Here is a 19,460-nt window from a genome sequence, read left to right as displayed (position 1 = left end):
GGTACAAGTTCCATCTGCTCCAGAGCTATGTCATAATATCTCTGAAAGGATTGATTAGACGATACAGGGGGTACCCGATTCACAAACACTTGCACGTACTTACGGGACCCTATACAGGGATGCAATTTTCAAGAACTGACATCTAGAACGTAGAACAGTACAGCACAGTACTACCATGATGTTGTGCTGAACTTTTACCCTAAACCTAAGGTGTATCTAACCTCCACCCCTACCTTATACGATCATCCATGTGTCTATCTAATAGCCGCTTAAATGTCCCTAATGAGGCCGACTCCACTACCCTCTCCGGCAATGCATTCCACATCCCTACCACTCTGAGTAAAAAACCTACCTCTGACGTCTCCCCTATATCTACCTCCACTCACTTTAAAACTATGCCCCCTCGTACTAGCTACCTCAGCCTAGGAAAAAGTCTCTGGCTATCCACTTTATCTATACCTCTGAAGGGTCTGTTTCCATATTGTACAGCTCTATGACTCTTGAGTCTATTTAAATATTTGCTGTACTGTTTTTCTCTGTCTTTAGAGCACAGGGGTTTAGACCATGGTAGCTTGGACCGTATACTGCCTTGGTGGCGCTGAAGAAGCCTCTTGTGTCACTGGCATCTGCCAGCTGCTGGAATTCCAAGGTCTCATCAGTCCACAGTTTGTTTTTGAGTTTCCCTTACTCTTTTCTGGACATCGGCCTTCGCTTTGGCATAGGCGCTTTGGTTGGCCTTGCAGTTGATGTCATTCTGCCAGTCACAGAAGGCTGTCCTTTTCTTGGAGATGAGCAGTTCAATTTCCGCGTCATTCTCATTGAATCAGTCCTGACTTTTTTTTCTGGATTTGTACCTGAAGGTGTTATTGCTGGTACTGAGACTGGTTGATTTAAACAGACTCCGTTATTCCCCTATGTCCTCTGGCTATTCCCAAGGTAGGTTTTTGGCAAGTGATGCCTGTAAATGTTGCATAGTGACCGAGTCACCCAGACTTCTGATGTTTCTTCTGAACCCTCCTCTTTCTGTGTAGTCTGATGGATATTGTGGAACAGATAAGACAGTGATCAGTCCAGCAGTCATCTGAGCCACTCATATCCCTGGTGCCATTCACATCCCGAAGGTCCCTGGAGCGAACAATGACACAATCAATGAAATGCCATTGTTTTGTGCGTGGGTGCGTCCAAGATACTTTTGGATTTGTTTTTCTGATGGAAGAATGTCTTTGTGATGGGGTTGTACACAATGCATTTTGTGAGAAGAAGGACTCCATTGGAGTTGGTGTTGCCAGTACCTTCCCTTTCTTCCTATTGTGCCATTCCAAAGGTTGTGGGCTTGACTGACCCTGGCATTGAAGTCTCCAAAAAGAATTAGTCTAGTTCTTCTTGGAGATGCTTGACAACAGTGTGTCAAGGTTGGCATAGAAAGTCTCCTTTACTACCTCCTCCAAGTCAAGGGTTGGGGCATAAGGGCTCATGCTGTAGCCATGTGATTGTTGGTGAGCATTAGGTGGATGGTCATGAGTTGGTCATGAGTTGGTCATTGATCCCACAGGAAGTTCAGAGGCAACTGAGGAACTGGTTCTTAATTGCAAATCCAACACTGTGAGTTCTGGGCTCATCAGCCTTCCCTTTCCAGAAGAGGTTTAACCACCTTTCACCTCCTTCAGTTACGCTTCGTCTGCAAGGCAGGTTTCAGAAAGAGCAGCTAGGTCAATCTGGAGTCTCTTCAGTTCTCTGACTATGATCAGGTTGTTCGCTGTGTGCTGGCTCCATCAGGGTTCTTACATTCCATCTCCAAAGTTTATTCATCTTCATTTCTGACCGTATGTGAGTGATTCCTCTGGGCGTGGTAATTCAGTACTTCAGTGCTTGTGAAAATGCCTCAGGACATGTTGTGAAAGGTTGTACTTACAAACAGTTTCCTTACATTGTCTTGCATTGTGTTGCGACTTGTGTACAAATAGACTTGTGAATGGATTCGAGAATGGAACCTGTTTGCAGCCTGGGGCCTGCCTGTATCTGGATGTACTACGTCATATTTTGTAGGTTCAGAAATGACACAAAGCTAGGTGGGAATATGTGTTGACAGGAAGATATAAAGTAGCATCAAAAGAATTTCAAATGGACAAATTTAGTGAATGGGCAAGAACAATGGGTAGATGGAAATATAATGTGGCAAAGCATAACTTTACAACTTTAGTAGAAAGAAATACTATACAGATTATTTCTTAAATGGTCAAAGATTAGAAATTGTAAATATACAAGGGATCTGGGTATCCTTGTTCTTGTGTCTGAAAGTTAACACCCAATTGCACGATATGTTAGCCTTTATTGTGACAGAATTTGAATGTAAGAGTAGCACAGCCTTGCTTCAGTTGTGTAGTACTTTGGTTAGACTGTTCCTGGACGACTGTGTGCAGTCTTGGTCCCTTCTCTTTCGGAAGGATATTATTACTATAGAAACAGTGCAATGAATGTTCACCAGACATGTTCCCAGGACGGTAGGACTGTTCTGTGAAGAGAAATTTGGAAAACTGGACATGTGCTCTGTTGAGTTTCGAAGAATGAGGGGTGATCTCATTGAAACTTACAAAATACTAAAATGGACGGACAGGTTGAAGCAGGTAAAATGTTCCCCTCCAAATGGGGAACCTGGGGGATATGATTTCAAACTAAGGGGAGACCACTTGGCACCGAGATGAGGAGAAATGTTTCGCTCAGAGACTTCTGAACCTTTGGAAATCTGTATCTGACAAGGCTGTGCAAGCTTAGACATTGAGCCTGTTTAATGGAGAGATTGGCAGATTTCCAAATACCAATGATCTAAAGAGATATGGGGAAAGCATGGGGCACATCACATTGAAATGGGTGATCGGCCATGATAATATTGAATAGCAAAGCAGGCTTGCCCTGGGGATGAATGGCCTAACCCTACTTCTATATTGCTACTACAGTAGGAATTACACTTCAGACCTAATTACACTAGTTGTGAAACACTTTGGGACATTATGCCTTGACCTCGATGTCATGGGCTTGGAAGGGAATAAGGGGATAAAATATCTTCCAGTAATTGCTGCTGGAAAGAGGGTTCAGACAGGATTGAGCTCAGCTGTGACTCTCCCCAGAGATGATGAACTACTGATGCTCAGTGTCAAGATTCTTACAGAATAGGCCCTTGTGCCAAGTAACAATTTCCCAGCGGCAAAAAAATCCAGTGGCAGAGAAGACCACACAGCAGTGGTGGAGCGTTTTGTTTCAGTATACAGAGGGTTAAGTGTGTGATGTATGAATAACGCTGCGATCTTTAGTTGCTTTCAAATAATAACTTTAAACTGATCTTTTCTGGAATGAACGTGAAAGGAAATGTTGTTTTGGTGTGGAATATGCTTGAAGAATCTGTCTGTAAAAAAAAAAAAAGCACCAAAATGGGAGTCGGAGAGTGGAATGCAGAGGCTGATGTGGACAGTTGATTGAACCCCTCATATTCTTTATATCTAGTGTACTTAGTTCCTTCTAGCACTTAGTCAGTACTGTTAGAATGACAACAAAGATGCTGTTCCTTTATAACATCTGCCTCTGCTTGCTTCCTGTAATGTGCAGTTAATAGCTGTTGGTGGGGCCAGATTTCAGCCAGACACTGAGTACAGTCAAGGACTCTTTTTATTCATTCTTTCACAGGATGAGGGCATCGCTGGATAGGCCAGCATTTATGGTCCATCCCTAATTGCCCAGAGGGCAGTTAATAGTCAAACACATTGCTGTGGTTCCGGGGTTACATGTAGGCCATGACCGAGTAAGAATGGCAGTTTCCTTCCCTAAAGGATATTAGTGAATTCAGATGGGCTTTTCCGACAATCAGTGATGGATTTATGGCCACAATTAGACTCTTTTTATTGTTTTCAAATGCCACTTTCTGCTGTGGCGGGGTTCAAATCCGGATCCCCTGAACATTTCCTGAGTCCCTGGATTAACAGTCCAGCAATAATACCACTAGGCCATCACCTCCCCAAAGAACAGAATAAACTCTTTACGGAGGCTCGGGGACCGCTTTGCAGAACACCTACGCTCGGTTCGCAATAAACAACTGCACCTCCCAGTCGCGAACCATTTCAACTCCCCCTCCCATTCCTCAGATGACATGTCCATCCTGGGCCTCCTGCAGTGCCACAACGATGCCACCCGAAGGTTGCAGGAACAGCAACTCATATTCCACTTTGATACCAATTGGGCTGCAGGGTTTCCATGTGGATTTCACAAGCTTCAAAATCTCCCCTCCCCCTACCGCATCCCAAAACCAGTCCAGCTCGTCCCCGCCTCCCTAACCTGTTCTTCCTCCCACCTATCCCCTCCTCCCACCTCAAGCCGCACCCCCATCTCCTACCTACTAACCTCATCCTGCCCCCTTGACCTGTCCATCCTCCCTGGACTGACCTATCCCCTTCCTAACTCCCCACCTACACTCACCTTTACTGGCTCCATCCCCGCCTCTTTGACCTGTCTGTTTCCTCTCCACCTATCCTCTCCTCTATCCATCTTCTATCCGCCTCTCCCTCTCTCCCTATTTATTTCAGAACCCCCTTCCACTCCCCCATTTCTGATGAAGCGTCTAGGCCCGAAACGTCAGCCTTTCTGCTCCTATGATGCTGCCTGACCTGCTGTGTTCATCCAGCTCTGCAGCTTGTTGTCTCAGATTTTCCAGCATCTGCAGTTCCTACTATCTCTCTCCACTCTTCTCTGTTTATTCAGTTGTCTTGTTAGTCATTGACTTTTATTTGTATAATGTGCGTTCTGGTTTGCACTTGGTGTTTAGAAACCAGTGACGTGTAAGAAACTGTTGTGAGTGCAGTTAGATAGCGTGGCTGAGAAGGTCTGATAAGAAAGATCTCTGCATTACCAGCCATGACAGTTCCGGTAAGTTTGTATTCGTGTTCGTGGATGAGAAGGGGTGTGTTGTCCCTCCAAACTCTCAAGGATGATATGAAAAATTGAGCCAGAGTCATGTTGACCACTGAGGCCTGAGACCAAGCTCTTAAACCAAATGGAGCTAATGAGGTGAAAGTTTGAATTTTTGCTGGGTGCGAGGATTGGGTAAACAGTCCAAAATTAACATTAATTCAGCTGTTAAAGAAATGTTTACAAGGACTTCAGAACACAGAGAATGCTGGGGACATAGAGTGCTCTATAACAGGGAGTGTCTGATGGGGTTAGTGTAGAGAGAGCTTTACTCTGTATCTAACACTGTCTCGGAGTGTTTGATGGGGTTAGTGTAGAGGAGGTTTTTAGCTCTTATCTAATCCCATGCTGTCCCTATCCTGGGAGTGTTTGATGGGGGACAGTGCAGACAGAGCTTTACTCTGTATCTGACCCCATGCTGTACTTTCCCTGTACAGCCAGTTCCTTGAAGGTGGGGAAATCCACCTCAGAAATGGTTGCAATTACATTATTTTATGACATATGCAAATAAAACTGATTTCATTGAAATGTAGAAAATGCAATAAAATCTCCAAAAATTCCCATCCAGTTTCTGAGCCTGAAGAAACCTTAGATGCACTTATGTTCATGATGTTTAAAGCTGGAACATTAATGCGAAGAAAAAAAACTGGAGCCATTTCAATGCTGATTCACAGTGCTGATCTTTGAGTACATGATCTAACATGTGCGGGAATACGTGGGGATCAGGTGAGAGATTAGCACATAGCAGGATTGAGCTTGATGTGTTTGGGGCTAAACTGGACATGTCCTAACTTCCAGAGTTCAGAGGGTGGGGCAGTTCTGATAAGAGCCATTCAGACAATGCTTTAGAATAGTAGGAACTGCAGATGCTGGAAGATTTTGCAGATATCTGATGAAGGGTCTAGGCCCGAAACGTCAGCCTTCCTGCTCCTATGATGCTGCTTGGCCTGCTGTGTTCATCCAGCTCTACACCTTGTTATCTCAGACAATGCTTTGCCTGTTTATCAAGACTAATAGAGACATTCAGTGTCACCAAATGAGTAAAGGTGCAGCATTGCGCCTTTTGTTAAATACAATTTTATTTCAACCTGTATAAATGAGTTCTCTGAGGGGAATTCACGGCAATGTGAATCGAAGCTTTACAGATTGTCCTCAGACTTCGGTGTGGATGTGGCAAAGGTCCCACAAGCATTTGGGATTTGAAATTTTAACTGTATTGTTTCCCAAAAGGCTGTGAACCTCCTGGTTGAACATAGAACATAGAACAGTACAGGCCCTTCAGCCCACGATGTTGTGCCGAACTTTTACCCTAAACCTAAGGTCTATCTAACCTCCATGCCTACCTTATACTATCATCCATATGCCTATCTAATAGCCGCATAAATTGCCCCTAATGAGGCCGACTCCACTACCCTCTCCGGCAATGCATTCCACGCCCCTACCACTCTCTGAGTAAAGAACTTACCTCTGATATGTGCCCTATATCTACCTCCACTCACTTTAAAACTATGCCCCCTTGTAATAGCTATCTCCACTCTGGGGAAAATGTCTCTGGCTGTCCACTCTATCTATACCTCTGATCATTTTGTACACCTCTATCAAGTCGCCTCTCATCCTCCGTCGTCTAAAGAGAAAAGCTCTAGCTCTCTTAACCTTTCCTCGTAAGACCTTCCCTCCATTCCAGGTAACATCCTGGTAAATCTCCTCTGCACCTTTTCCAACGCTTCCACATCTTTCCTGTAATGAGGCAACCAGAACTGGGCACAATGCTCCAGATGTGGCCGAACCAGGATTGAATTTCAAACCCTTTGAATCATGCAGCATTGATGGAAGGTGATCAGCCTGTCATGCCAATCTCTTTTGAAAGAGCCCTCAGTTTGTCCCACACCCTCACCCTTTCCTCTCGCCCTGCAACATTTTCATCTTCAAGTTAATGTATCCAGTTTCCTTTGAATGTTATTATTGGATTTGTTTACAACATTTCATTCTGATTGGATATTCAAATTCACCATAGTTCTCTACATTTAAATAAAAACTCATTTTCATCTCCATATCTCATTCAAAAACAGAAATTGCTGGAAAAAGTTCTAATGAAGAGCCACCCGATTGAAATGTTAACTCTGCTTTCTCTCCACAGATGCTGCCAGACCTCCTGTGTTTCTACAGCAATTTCTGTTTGAGTTTCGGATATCCAGCATCTGCAGTTCTTTGTTTTATTATATCAGTTCCTAGTTGCTTTGATGTGTGGCCTCTGGTTGCTTGCCCTCTGCCATTTTGTTTAATTTAATCATTTGTAACACTTTATAATCCTTCTTTGTTCTAAGGAGAACAGCTACCAAAAGTTTTCTTGTGTTTCCACACTCAACTCTGACCCTGGTACAGTTCAAATATTAGTCCTCTGGGACTATGGCGACTGCACCTTTGCAGTTCTAGCAAATCTCTGTGCCTTGACCCAAGGCTGTCAGGGTGCTAATATGGATTTTTAGTTCAGGGTAGGAAGGATTATGAAACAAAAATGGGTAAATGGTAAAAATCAACCGTGATCTCATTGAATGATGGGACAAGGACTAAATGCCTCCTCCTGTTTCTATGATGCTACAACAGTTTTTGCATATTGGTTTTTGGAGATGAGCATTGTTATGTAACTCCTGGTGTTAATACTGCTAAAACCACCTCCTGCATTTATGTATCCATAATGGGAGTGGGTGTGGTGTAGAGGTTGCAGGAATACTTCTTAATCCAGACCTGTGAAATGTCTGCCCACTGTGTCCTAGGTTAGCTGTGCACTGTAACCCAGAGAGAGGTATGTGACAGATGCACTGGTCAGTAGAAGGTTTCCAATTCAAAATGATGCCATGAGCCCTATTTTAAGCCGTTGAGTGTGTAGCGACTGGTGTGATTTATGAAGCGTGTAATTGTAAACATACATTTGTGCAACCCTGCAGGTTTTTTTGCTCTTTAATGAGATAGCTGTGTTCCGTATCCTGGACATGTTGCTGACAGACTTGTTTCCACTGAGTTTCATTTTCCTTTGTTTTTAAATGAAACAGGCGTTGTCAATTAATTTCACTAAGTTAAGGTGTTGTTGGGTATGACCAGCAACTGATTGCCCATGGTTAGTTGGCATTACTGTCCTGGCTAGTATTTATCCATAAAACATCATCTCTGTTTTAAAAAATTGCAGATTATTTGTTTGCTTTGCCTCTGTTTGTGGGAACTTAGTGTGCAAATTGGCGGCCACACTATAACGTGCAATTATACAGATTTTGTCACACAGTACAATGTCCCAAAGTCCTTCACAAAAACATTAATAAAGAAAATCACTGAGGCACAACTGGAGATATTAGGACAAGAGATAACAATAACAGTAGGTTTTAAGGAGCTTCATACAATAGAAAGAAGTCCAGAACTAAAGCCAGGGCCACCAGTGATTGGTGAATTAACATTGGGAGGCAATTAATGTTCATAGAGGATAGAATTGGTCAAGTATAGAGATCTTTGGAAGTTGTCAGAAGTTTCAGAGATATGGAGGAAGACAGTGATGCGCTGGTAATTTTACTGGGACTCGTAATCCAGAACCCAGAGCTAGTGTTCTGGGGATGTAGGTGTGGATCCACCATGGTAGATGGTGGAATTTGAACACAATAAAAATCTGGAAGAAGGAAAAGCAAGCCACCATGTCGAAACCCATTTGGTTTATTAATCTCCTTTTGAAGAAGAAAATCTGCCATTCTTACCTGATCTGACCTACAAATAACTCCAGACATGCTAGGCAATTGGGGATTTGCAATAAATGCTCCTCCTGTCTGCAATGTCCACATCCTGTGAATGAGTTAAAAAAGGCAATGGAGGAATTTGAAAACAGATGAAAAGTTTTAAGTTGAAGCATTAGCACACACCAAAACTCTGTCATTGAGTGTAAAGCACTTTGAGGTTGTAAAAGAAATTGTGAAAATGGCAGGTTTTACTTTTAGATCTGTTCAGGCCTTTAATGTCAGCTGTAATCTTTTTATGTCTGAGCGCCCAGCCCAAACCACTTCCTTTCCCCACTGTACATGTATAGATTTAGAGTAGTGAGACTGATGGGTGTGTCATTGGAAAGCACACACTTTTCTGCTGTCACTTTTCTTCCACACTCTCTGCTGCCCTCTTCTGAGAGCCTTGATGTTTGCTTGCACAGTTTCACAGGCAGCAGCTCAGTGAATGGCTGTCCCATCTGCATGGAACCAGCCAGTACATCAGCAGCCCTCCGGATAAAGCAGCCCCTGACTTGCTGTCCTCATGCTGTCTTCCCGCTGGAAGTGAGCAGACAGAAGCTGCATTCTGTGAACCATATCTTGTGAGTCTGATTACTGCTGCCATGTCAGGATTGTCCATTATACAGTCCACTGTCAGGAAACTCCTGCTGGTTCCTACAAATTAAGATGAAAATTTTGGGGGATGGAGGTCAAAGGGGAGCAGGAGAAAGAATTTGTATTGGTATAGTTCCTTTCACAATCTGAATATCTGCAAATATCTGTTCCAGTCGATCCAAGTACATATGAAGGGTGGTTACTATTATTATGTAGAAAAGGCAAGAGCTAATTTGTTCTTGGCAAGACCCCACAATATGATGAAAACTACATGATGTGGAGGAGCTGGTGTTGGATTGGGCTGGACAAGGTCAGAAGTCACACGACACCAGGTTATAGTCCCAACAGGTTTATTTGAAATCACAAGCTTTCGGAGTGCAGCCCCTTTATCAGGTGCAGTGAGAGAGAAGCACACAGGCACAGAATTTATAGATAGAGAGATCAAGGGCAGAGAGATCAAAAGACCAAACAACTGGTGTGAGTGGAGTGCTGAATAATAAGTCCCTGCAGGTGACCATGATGGTTAGACGGTGTGAGTAAAGTGTCAACAGCTGAATACCAAGCGATGGGATGAGGCAGAGAGATAATTATGAAAAATTAAAAGTAAGGTGGTGCTGGAAACTTTCCAAATGATTGGAATAACATGATAGGTATAAGAGTCTCGTAGCAAGGGTCTAACCAAAGTCATAAATAATCCAAAACTGTACAAACTATTTAAGGTAGAGAGATCATAAAAATTTATCCAGGTGATGGTGATAAAACAGGGCAATAAGGAAGATTTCACAGATACAAAACACTGTGGTGGGGTCACTTGTAACTTGACATAAACCCAAGATCACAGTTGAGGCCATCTTCATGGGTACAAAACTTTGGCTATCAGTTTCTGCTCAGCAATTCAGCTTTGTTCTGTTGCATTGAGAAGTGGAGGCCTAGGGAAGATCTTGTTGAGATGCCCGTCATCATTGACGACATGTTGAAGGCTGTAAAGATCACGGTGTAGTCTCTCCACTCTGGGGAAGTACTGGACGTTGAAGGGTTCTCTATTGGCTCTGTCCTGTGTCTGTCTTCTGAGGAGGTCGTTGCAGTTTTTCGCTGTGGCACGTTGGAACCGGTGGTCAATGAGTTGAGCATTATATCCCATTCTTATGAGGCCGTCCATCAAAACCTTTAGGCGTCCGTTGTGTTCCTCCTCATCTGAGCAGATCCTGTGTATGCACAGGGCTTGTCTGTAGAGGATGACTTCTTCAACTTGTTTAGGGTGGAAGCTAGAGAAGTGCAGCATCATGAGGTTAACCATAGGCTTGCAGTAGAGTGATGTACTGAGGTGCCCTTCCCCGATGGAGATGCCTGTGTCCAAGAATGGGACTTATTCTAAAGAGTAGTCCATGGTAAGTTTGGTGGGGTGAAACTTGTTGATATCACTATGTAGTTGTTTCAGTGATTCCTTGCCATGAGTCCAAAGCAAGAAAATGTCATTGATGTATCTGGTGTATAGCATTAGTTGGAGTTCCTGCGCAGTGAAGAAGTCTTGCTCGAACTGGTGCATGAAAATGTTGGCATATTGGGGTGCAAATTTGGTGCCTATGGCTGTTTTGTGCGTTTGGGTAAAGAATTGGTTGTTGAAGGTGAAGACATTGCAGATGAGGTGTAGGATGGTGTCTGGAAATTGGCAGTTGGTGGTATTGAGTACTGAGGCTGTTGCATCGATGCTGTTGTCATGGGGGATGCTGGTGTAGAGTGTTGAAACACTCATTGTGATGAGGAATGTCCCCGGTTCAACTGATCCGTGGGTGCTGAGTCTCTGTAAGAAATCTGTAGTGCCATGACAGAAGCTGAGGATTCCATTGTACAATAGGTTTCAAGATGCCCTTGACATGGCCAGAATGTTTTTTGGAAGGCAGTAGATGTCTCATATGTGATAAGTACGAGGGATGAAAGTGCATAGGATACTCTGAAGGTCTGGATTGATAACAACGAGAATCTCAGCAAGATCATCCCTAGGCCTCCACTTCTCGCCTTCAAACAACCTCGAACCTTAAACAGACCCATTGTCCACAGCAAACCACCTAGCCTTCAGGAGAACATCGACCACAACACCACACAACCCTGCTATGGCAACCTCTGCAAGACATGACAGATCATTCACATGGACACTATCATCGCACATGGGAACACCACCCACCACATACATGGCTGATCCTCATGTGACTCGGCCAATGTTGCCCATCTCCTACACTGCAGGCAAGGATGCCCCAAGGCATGGTATAATGGCAACATGCTGGCACTAGGACAACAGATGAATGGACACCGTGCAACAATTGCCAGGTAGGAATGTTCCCTCCCAGTTGGGGAACACTTCAGCGATCAAGGACATTCAGTCTCCGACCTTCGGGTAAGCATCCTCCAAGACGGCCTTCAAGATACACAACAAAGCAGAATTGCCAAGCAGAAACTGATAGTCAAGTTCCAGACTCATGAAGATGGCCTCAACCGTGAGCTTGGGTTCATGCTGTGCTACATGGGACCCCACCACACTGTTCTGTATCTGTAAAATCTTCCTTACAGTTCTGTTTTGTCACCATCATCTTGATAAACTGTTATGATCTCTCCACCTTAATTAGTTTGTACAGTTTTGGATTACTTGTTACTTTGGCTAGAACCTCAGCATGAGACTCTTATACCTATCATGTTATTCCAGCCATGTTGGTTTGTTTCCAGCACGACCTTATTTTTAATTTTTTGTAATTATCTCTCTGCCTTATCTCATCGCTTGGTATTCAGCTGTTGACACTTTACTCACACCGTCTAACACTCTTGAGCACTTGCAGGGACTTGTTATTTGGCACTCCACTCACACCAGTTGTTTGGTCTTTTGATCTCTCTGCCTATAAATTCTGTGTCCTTATGCTTCTCTCTTACTTCACCTGATAAAGGGGCTACGGTCCGAAAGCTTGTGATTTCAAATAAACCTGTTGCACTATAACCTGAAAACTACATGAATATACCTTGACTGAAGACTCTAATGTCCAAAGCAAAGGTTCAAGTTAAGTGCACTATATTGCTTTACTAGCTTTAGCATCTTTAATAGCCACCTGAGTGGAGATTTGGGAGCTTGGCTTAATATCTCATCTGAACAACAGTATCTCTATCCTTTGTGTGCTGCCTCGCTGCTGATCATCTCACTGCATGAACACTCACACAGTAGTGCCCCGTTGGCAAAACACTCCCCCAGTACTGACCCTCTGACAATGTGGTGCTCCCTCAGTGCTGACGCTCTGACAGCGCGACGCTCCTTCAACACTGCATTGAGTGTGTTAATCTGGATTTTAAATTCAGGTCTCTGAAGAGGAACTTGAACCCACAATTTTGTGACTTGAAAGTGAGAGTGCTGCCCACTGACCCACAGCAGAGGATGTGAATCACTTGACCACAAAATCCAACACTTCTTGTGTGGACTTTTGTCAGTTTGTTTTAATTTCTTTTTGCGCTTTCTCTATTTAGCATTTGACCTGCCCATATCACAAGATGAACCAACTCCCTCCCCAAGGAGGCCTGTTCCCCAATCAGTAATGTCTTTAATCTGATGGTTGGAGTTGTTAGGTTAATACGAGGTACTGCTTCTGTCTATCTCTGTGATATGAGGAGTGACATATCCTTTAGGAGGCTGTTGAGCGGCTGCATATTTGCAAATGCTTAGCGCAGCTGAATGTATGTGAGGAATTCCAGGAATGTGGACAATGTGACTTCCAGATCTGAAAATCCATTTTAGTTCATTTTAATCATTTTGTTTATATCTTTGTTGAATGAACTTCCCCACTGTTCCACTGGACTTAGCCTTCTCTGTCATTTTAAATAAATCCTCCCATGACTGGTGTCAAATCATGAGAGAGAATACATTCCAATATTTTACTGTGGAAAGTAGTGACTGTTTAGTGTTTTCATTTGGAATTCTGTCTTACCAGAACCCAGGAGTTGAGAGATCTGAGTGAGACAGTCAGTTTTCTTTCTGTTATTTTGAGAGCACAGTGATGTTGGAGCTGTATTTGTAGCCCAGACAAGCTGCTGCTGATCCCAAAATGGTGTAAGATGGGCAGTTCCAGTATATTGAATTTGTAATATTGAATTGTAATTATTATAATATTGAGTTTGGCACAAGCAGAGGTTAATGGGTTTGATCTTTATAGCTTTTATCATTTTCCAGAGACCTGGTTACAAAGAGGTCACCACTGGGAACAAAATATTCAGGGCCATGTGACTTCTCAAAAGTATAGGCCAGAAGGAAAGGGTGGTGGGGTAGATTTGTTAGTATGTAATGGAGTAATTATGATGGCAAGAAATGATCTTTGATTGCAGGATATAGAATCCATAGGAGTGAAGGTAAGCAATAACAAGGGGAAAAAGATTCTGATGGAGGTAGTCCATAGGCCTTTAATTGTGGCTATACTGTAGGACAGAGAATAAATCAGGAGTTATTGAGGGTGTATAGAAAAAGGCAGTACATTAGTCGTGGGTGACTTTAAACTTCATCTAGATTAGGAAATTCATTGGCGGAGGTAGCCACAAGGAAGAATTCATTGAGTATTTGGGACGTTTCCTCTAACAATATGTTGTGGTTCTAACCGGGCTATTTTGGACCTAGTGACGTGTAATGAGACAGGTTAAGTAAATGAGCACAGAATAAAAGATCCTCTAGGAAACAGGGACCATGACACAGTAAAATTTAGCCTTCGGTTTGAGAGTGAGATATTTGGGTCTGAATCAACTGTGCAAAACTTAACTTCATTCTTATGCAATTACCCTTATTTATCTGTTCTAGGAAAGGAATTTAGCAGAAAAGATGATTGAGGAACAATGGCAGACATTTATGAAAATAGTTCACAATCACAATGTGATGATACTATGGCTTTGAGGTGTATTTTGTCCTTTTTTTTATGAAGAAAGATTGAGACAGAGGTAGGGAGCGGTCTGCTTCAAGTCAATGAAGTAAACAGCTTGTGAGGCCTTGTGATTTTTTTTTTAAAGTTGGAACAATAGAAGCAGCCTGAATGGATGGGGTTAAACTCTGACAGAATCAGGATTTTTAGTTTAGCTTTCAGTAGCTGTTGGGGTTGTGAAAACTGCTACATTTCCCTTTCTGTCTTTGCTACAGTTAAAAGCTTGGGTTCTCTTCCTGCTGCTGGAATTGCATGTGAGATGTATTTATTGCATGCCGAGGTGTATTTATAGGATGTTACCATATTGAAACAGTTGCTGTTTGGTAGTTAAATAACCTATTATTCTGTTGAGTTTTCCAATAGAGTTAAAGTTATGCCAATCTTTCTTTCTTTTATATTTTAACCGTTAGTGTATGAATAAAGTGAATTTTGTTTCAAGTTTGATAGTTGACCAATTGAATTGCATCCAGAACACAACTTGCCTTTAAAATAAGAAAAAGTTAGGGTCTAGGCTATCTCCTTGACATGTTTGAGGGGGCTTGGGCTGGTCCATAATAACAAGAAAGATATATTACAATGAGGAAGAAGGATTTGAAGAAGGGGATAAACGAAGCTCGGTTATCCAAGGAAGTTAAGAATAGCATCAAGTTGGAAGAAAAAGCATACAATGTGTCTTAAGATTAGTGGTAAGCCAAAGGGTTGGGAAAGTTTAAAAAAAGTGACAGTTTGCATTATATATAGACAGTTTGGTTAAAAAGGCATTTGGCACGCTCAGTCCTTGGAGCATAGGAGTTGGGAAGTCATGGTGAGGTTGTACAGGACATTGGTGAGGCCTCTTCTGGAGTACTATGGCCAGTTCTGGTCGCCCAGTTGTAGGAAGGATATTATTAAGCTGGAGAGGGCTCAGAAGAGATTTACCAGGATGTTGCCAGTTATGGAAGGTTTGGGTTATAAAGAAAGGTTGGATAGGCTGGGACTTTTTTCATTGGAGCGTAGGAGGTTGAGAGGCGACCTTATGGAAGTTTATAAAATGATGAGGGGTATAGATACAGTTAATGGTAGTTGTCTTTTCCCTAGAATAGGGGATTTCAAGTCTAGGGGGCACATTTTTAAGGTGAGAGGAGAGAGATTTAAAAAAGACATGAGGGGCAAATTTTTTAGACAGAAGATGGTTCGCATGTCGAATGAACTTCCCGAGGAAGTGGTGGATGTGGGTACAATTACAACGTTTAAAAGACGTTTAGATAAATACATGAATGGGAAAGGTTTGGAGGGATATGGGCCAGGAGCAGGCAGGTGGGACTTGTTTAGCTTGGGATTATGTTTGGTTGGTTGGATTGAGGGGTCTGTTTCCATGTTGTATGACTCTATATCAACAAATATAATAAATCAGAATAAAATTTGTGGGTGAACTAGCAAGTAATATTGACACAGACTGTCAAAACTTTTACAAATATATAAAAAGGAAGACAGAGGCCAAAGGGAATATAGAACAATCTCTTAGAGAATGAGGGCTAGGGAAATAATAATGGGGAACCAGGAAGTGGCAATGGGGTTGAATAAATACTTTACATCAGTTTTCACAGTAAAGGATATGAATAGCGTTCTAACAATACTAAATAATCAAGGTCCAGAGGAGGAGAGGAATGCATACAATAGCTATCACTAGAGAAAAAGTGCTAGTGAGACTAATGGGACTAGAGGCTGATAAGCCCCCTACACCTTTTTTTTTAATTCATTTATGGGATGAGGACGTCTCTGGCTAGGCAGCATTTATTGCCCATCCCTAATTGCCCAGAGGGCAGTTAAAAGTCAACCACATTGCTGTGGGTCTGGAGTCACGTAGGCCACACCAGGTAAGGATGGCAGCTTCCTTCCCTAAAGGACATTAGTGAACCTGATGGGTTTTTCCCGACAATCGACAATGGATTCATAGTCATCATTAGATTCTTAATGCCAGATATTTACTGAATTCAAATTTCACCATCTGCGGTGGTGGGATTTGAACCCGGGCCCCAGAATGTTAACTTGGTCTCTGGATTAACAGTCCAGCGATAATACCACTAGGCCATTGCCTCCCCTGACTGTGTCCTACCGTTTTAAATGAAATCTGAAGCACAAAGGGAGATGAGAATCCTAATTCAGGTCTCTCTTAAGGTAACGTGCAGGTTCAATTGGCAGTTAGGAAGGCAAGTACAATGTTAGCATTCATTTTAACAGGGTTAGAATACGAGAGCAGATGTACTGCTGAGGCTGTATAAGGCTCTGATCAGACCGCATTTGGAATATTGTGAGCAGTTTTGGCAACCAATCAAAAAGGAAGGATGTGCTGGCGTTGGAGGGAGTCCAGAGGAGGTTTATAAGAATGATCCCGGGGATGAAAGGCTCATCATATAAGGAGCGGTTAAGAACTCTGGGTCTATACTGATGGAGTTGAGAATGATGAGGTGGGGTTGGGGCGGATCCAATTGAAACTTAAAGAATATGGAGAGGCTTGGATAGGGTAGATGTGGAGAAAATGTTTCCACTTCTAGGAGAGACCGGAATCCAAGGGCACAGCCTCAGAGCGAAGGGACGGCCCTTTAGCACTGAGGCGAGGAGGAATTTCTTCAGCCAGCGGGTGGTGAATCTGTGGCAGTGATTTCCACAAAGGGCTGTGAGGCCAAGTCATTGGGTGTCTTTAAGACAGAGACAAATAGGTTCTTGAATCGAAGGGGATCATGAGTTACAGGGAGGAGGCAGAAGAATGAGGTTGAGAAATATATCAGCCATGATCAAATGGTAGAGTAGACTCGAGGGCTGAATGGCCTAATTCTGCTCCTATATCTTATGGTCTAATGAACTAGCAACACCCAGATAGTGGATGCACTAGTTGTAATACTCCATGAATCCTTAGATTCTGGAAAAGTCCCAGAGGATTGGCGAACTGCCAATGTCATACCCTTATTCAAAAAGGGAGGAAGACAAAAAACAGGAGACTGTTGGCCAGTTAGCTTAATATCTGTCATTGGGAAAATGTTAGTCTTATAGAAAGGATGAAATACAACATTTAGCCATACACAATATGATCAAGCAGAGTCAGCATGGCTTCATGAGGGGAAATCATGCCTGACATTTATTAGACTTCTCTCTAGTCGAATATGTCTTCCCAGATCTACCCTGCTCTTGAAGACACTGTTCAGAGAACATCGTGGTTCTCTGGAGCCACTGAAGCTCAATGGTAGGTGATAGGAATTCTTTCTGTTGGAGGTAGTTGTTGGCTGGCACTTCCAAGGAGTCAGTGTCGCCCACATGTGACAGTCCAGGTTTTGATAGTGTCCTTGCACTGCAGTTCTGTCCTGGCCTCTCATGAAGGCACCTATTTGTTCTGAAGTAGTGACCACCAATTCCAGTCATGTTGGTACTTTGGCCAAGTGGGTATTGGCCATTTGAGGGTGCAACAACTAAACTTGACCAAACTAGAACTTCACCGAACAGACACAGACCAACCACACAGTGAATAGACAACAGACCCTAAGACATTTCCTTTCTGTCATCCAGGATTGCTGTGGCTAATTCTGACTGTAAGTTGTGCAGCGGTAGAGATTTGGTCACTGCAGTGAAAGCTGGGATCCACTGACCTATACAGGACTCTGGACTGATATGGTTTTGATTAACAGGCTCGTGACTTTCTAAAGATCGAAGCCAGCTTCCGAGACTGTCAGTGCAAAGAACCCCCAGCCCAAGTTTCTGAGTTTTACTACCTTTAGGTTAAAGCACTGAGTAAACGGGTCTTCTTCAACTGTGTTCAACTCAAACTTAGTCATAGATCCTTTGAGAGGGTGAGTGCAATGTACAGAGAGAACACCACCTCCCTCTGGGGGTTACTACCCTCATTTAGGATCATAAACACTGGGTGAACTTTTCACTGGAGGTAACAACACATAAGTGCCATCTTCAAAATTCTCTCCTGTGCAAGAGAAAACTGCCATCATCAAGAGATTTCCCTTAATTGTTCACATAGATCAATTATTATTGGGTCATGGTGGCATCGTATTGTGTAGGGAAGGAGTGGCCCAGATTTTCTTCTATACCCTTCACCCTCTAAGCACTAAGTGTTGCCAAACTGCGCTGTTGAAAAATTGTTGCAAAAGTGGAAAGAGCAAGATGAAATTTGAGAGAACTCCTAGATTCATCCTGGCTGCTTCAATACTAACACGTGAGACAAATGGCCCTGTGCAAATGTTGGACAGAGTAACAGCTTAACTCATGATCCCACAATCTCAGTCACACTCTATTTCCTCCCCTCTTTCCTTTTCTCTTCTTCTGTTTTATCCAACCCTCTGTTTACTTTCTTCTCCCTCTTTCTTTCTTTTCTTTTTTTTTCTCTCTTTTCTCTATTTTTATTCACCTCATGTCAGTTTGCTGTAGACTGACTGATCACTGTGATATGTCAACAATTCTATTAATGTGCTATCATATTACTAGCAGGATAGTCGAAGCCAATTAAAATGGACCTGGGTCTTTATTGCATTCAATGGTTCTGATATTCTTGCTGCTCTCTATCCTGTATCCTGAGTTGTGTAAAGTATAGATAAAACAGTCTATACATTGGCATGGTGTCCTCTAGGCATGATTCAGTTAGACACTGCTTAAAATATAATGGCTATGATCACCAGTTTCTTCTATGAAATTCTTGGCACTAAGACTATCTGACTAACCATCTGTTGAATCTTGTTCTTGTTGTGGTTTCAGTTGTTCTGAGTCTAGGATCACATTCCTCTGATCTCTAGCCTGTGATACTCTTTTTAGTGAAACATTTGATGGTCCTGCAGATTCACGTCCATTGACTCTAAACGTACATGTGTGTATCCCTGTGCAGAGATCTGTGTGCTGTCCAAACATGTATGTATAGGTAATAGTGAATGTGCCCAAGCAGGTCTGTATAGTTAACTGTGTGCAAGGCCCTTTGTATGTGTAAAACCATATATATAGATAACTTTGCGTGTGTGTGCATGTGGAGATAAATAGACACCAGTGGGTGTATAATCTGTGTATTATATACAAAATTAAATGTGCCTCCCTACTGAAATTTATAGGCATTGAGATTGAAGATTGTTGGCACTCAACTAACCTTCCTCCATCCGTAGATAGTAGGAACTGCAGATGCTGGAGAATCTGAGATAACAAGGTGTAGAGCTGGATGAGCACAGCAGGCCAAGCAGCATCAGAGGAGCAGGAA

At 42.8% G+C, this 19,460-nt stretch overlaps 1 protein-coding gene across 3 annotated transcripts in view; it reads left to right on the top strand.

The window, feature by feature from the left end:
- The window catches only part of LOC109921683 (unconventional myosin-Ic), a 120,623-nt gene that overhangs the window by 4,143 nt on the left and 97,020 nt on the right, over positions 1-19,460 (top strand). Inside the window, exons 1-2 of one of the 3 annotated variants that reach the window (XM_048612420.1) lie at positions 4,933-5,052; positions 5,522-5,679. The exons of 1 other annotated variant lie outside the window; for it this stretch is intronic. The gene's annotated coding sequence lies outside the window, so the exon portion shown is untranslated. Of the gene's footprint in view, positions 1-4,932; positions 5,053-5,521; positions 5,680-19,460 lie in introns of those variants that run through there. One more of the 3 variants, XM_048612418.1, reaches the window with a different exon arrangement.

The sequence above is a fragment of the Rhincodon typus genome, chromosome 26, assembly GCF_021869965.1.
Source record: "Rhincodon typus isolate 14 chromosome 26, sRhiTyp1.1, whole genome shotgun sequence".
NCBI lineage: Eukaryota > Metazoa > Chordata > Chondrichthyes > Orectolobiformes > Rhincodontidae > Rhincodon > Rhincodon typus.
Note: the sequence above shows the minus strand (reverse complement) of the source record. Positions and strands in the feature narration are given on the sequence as shown.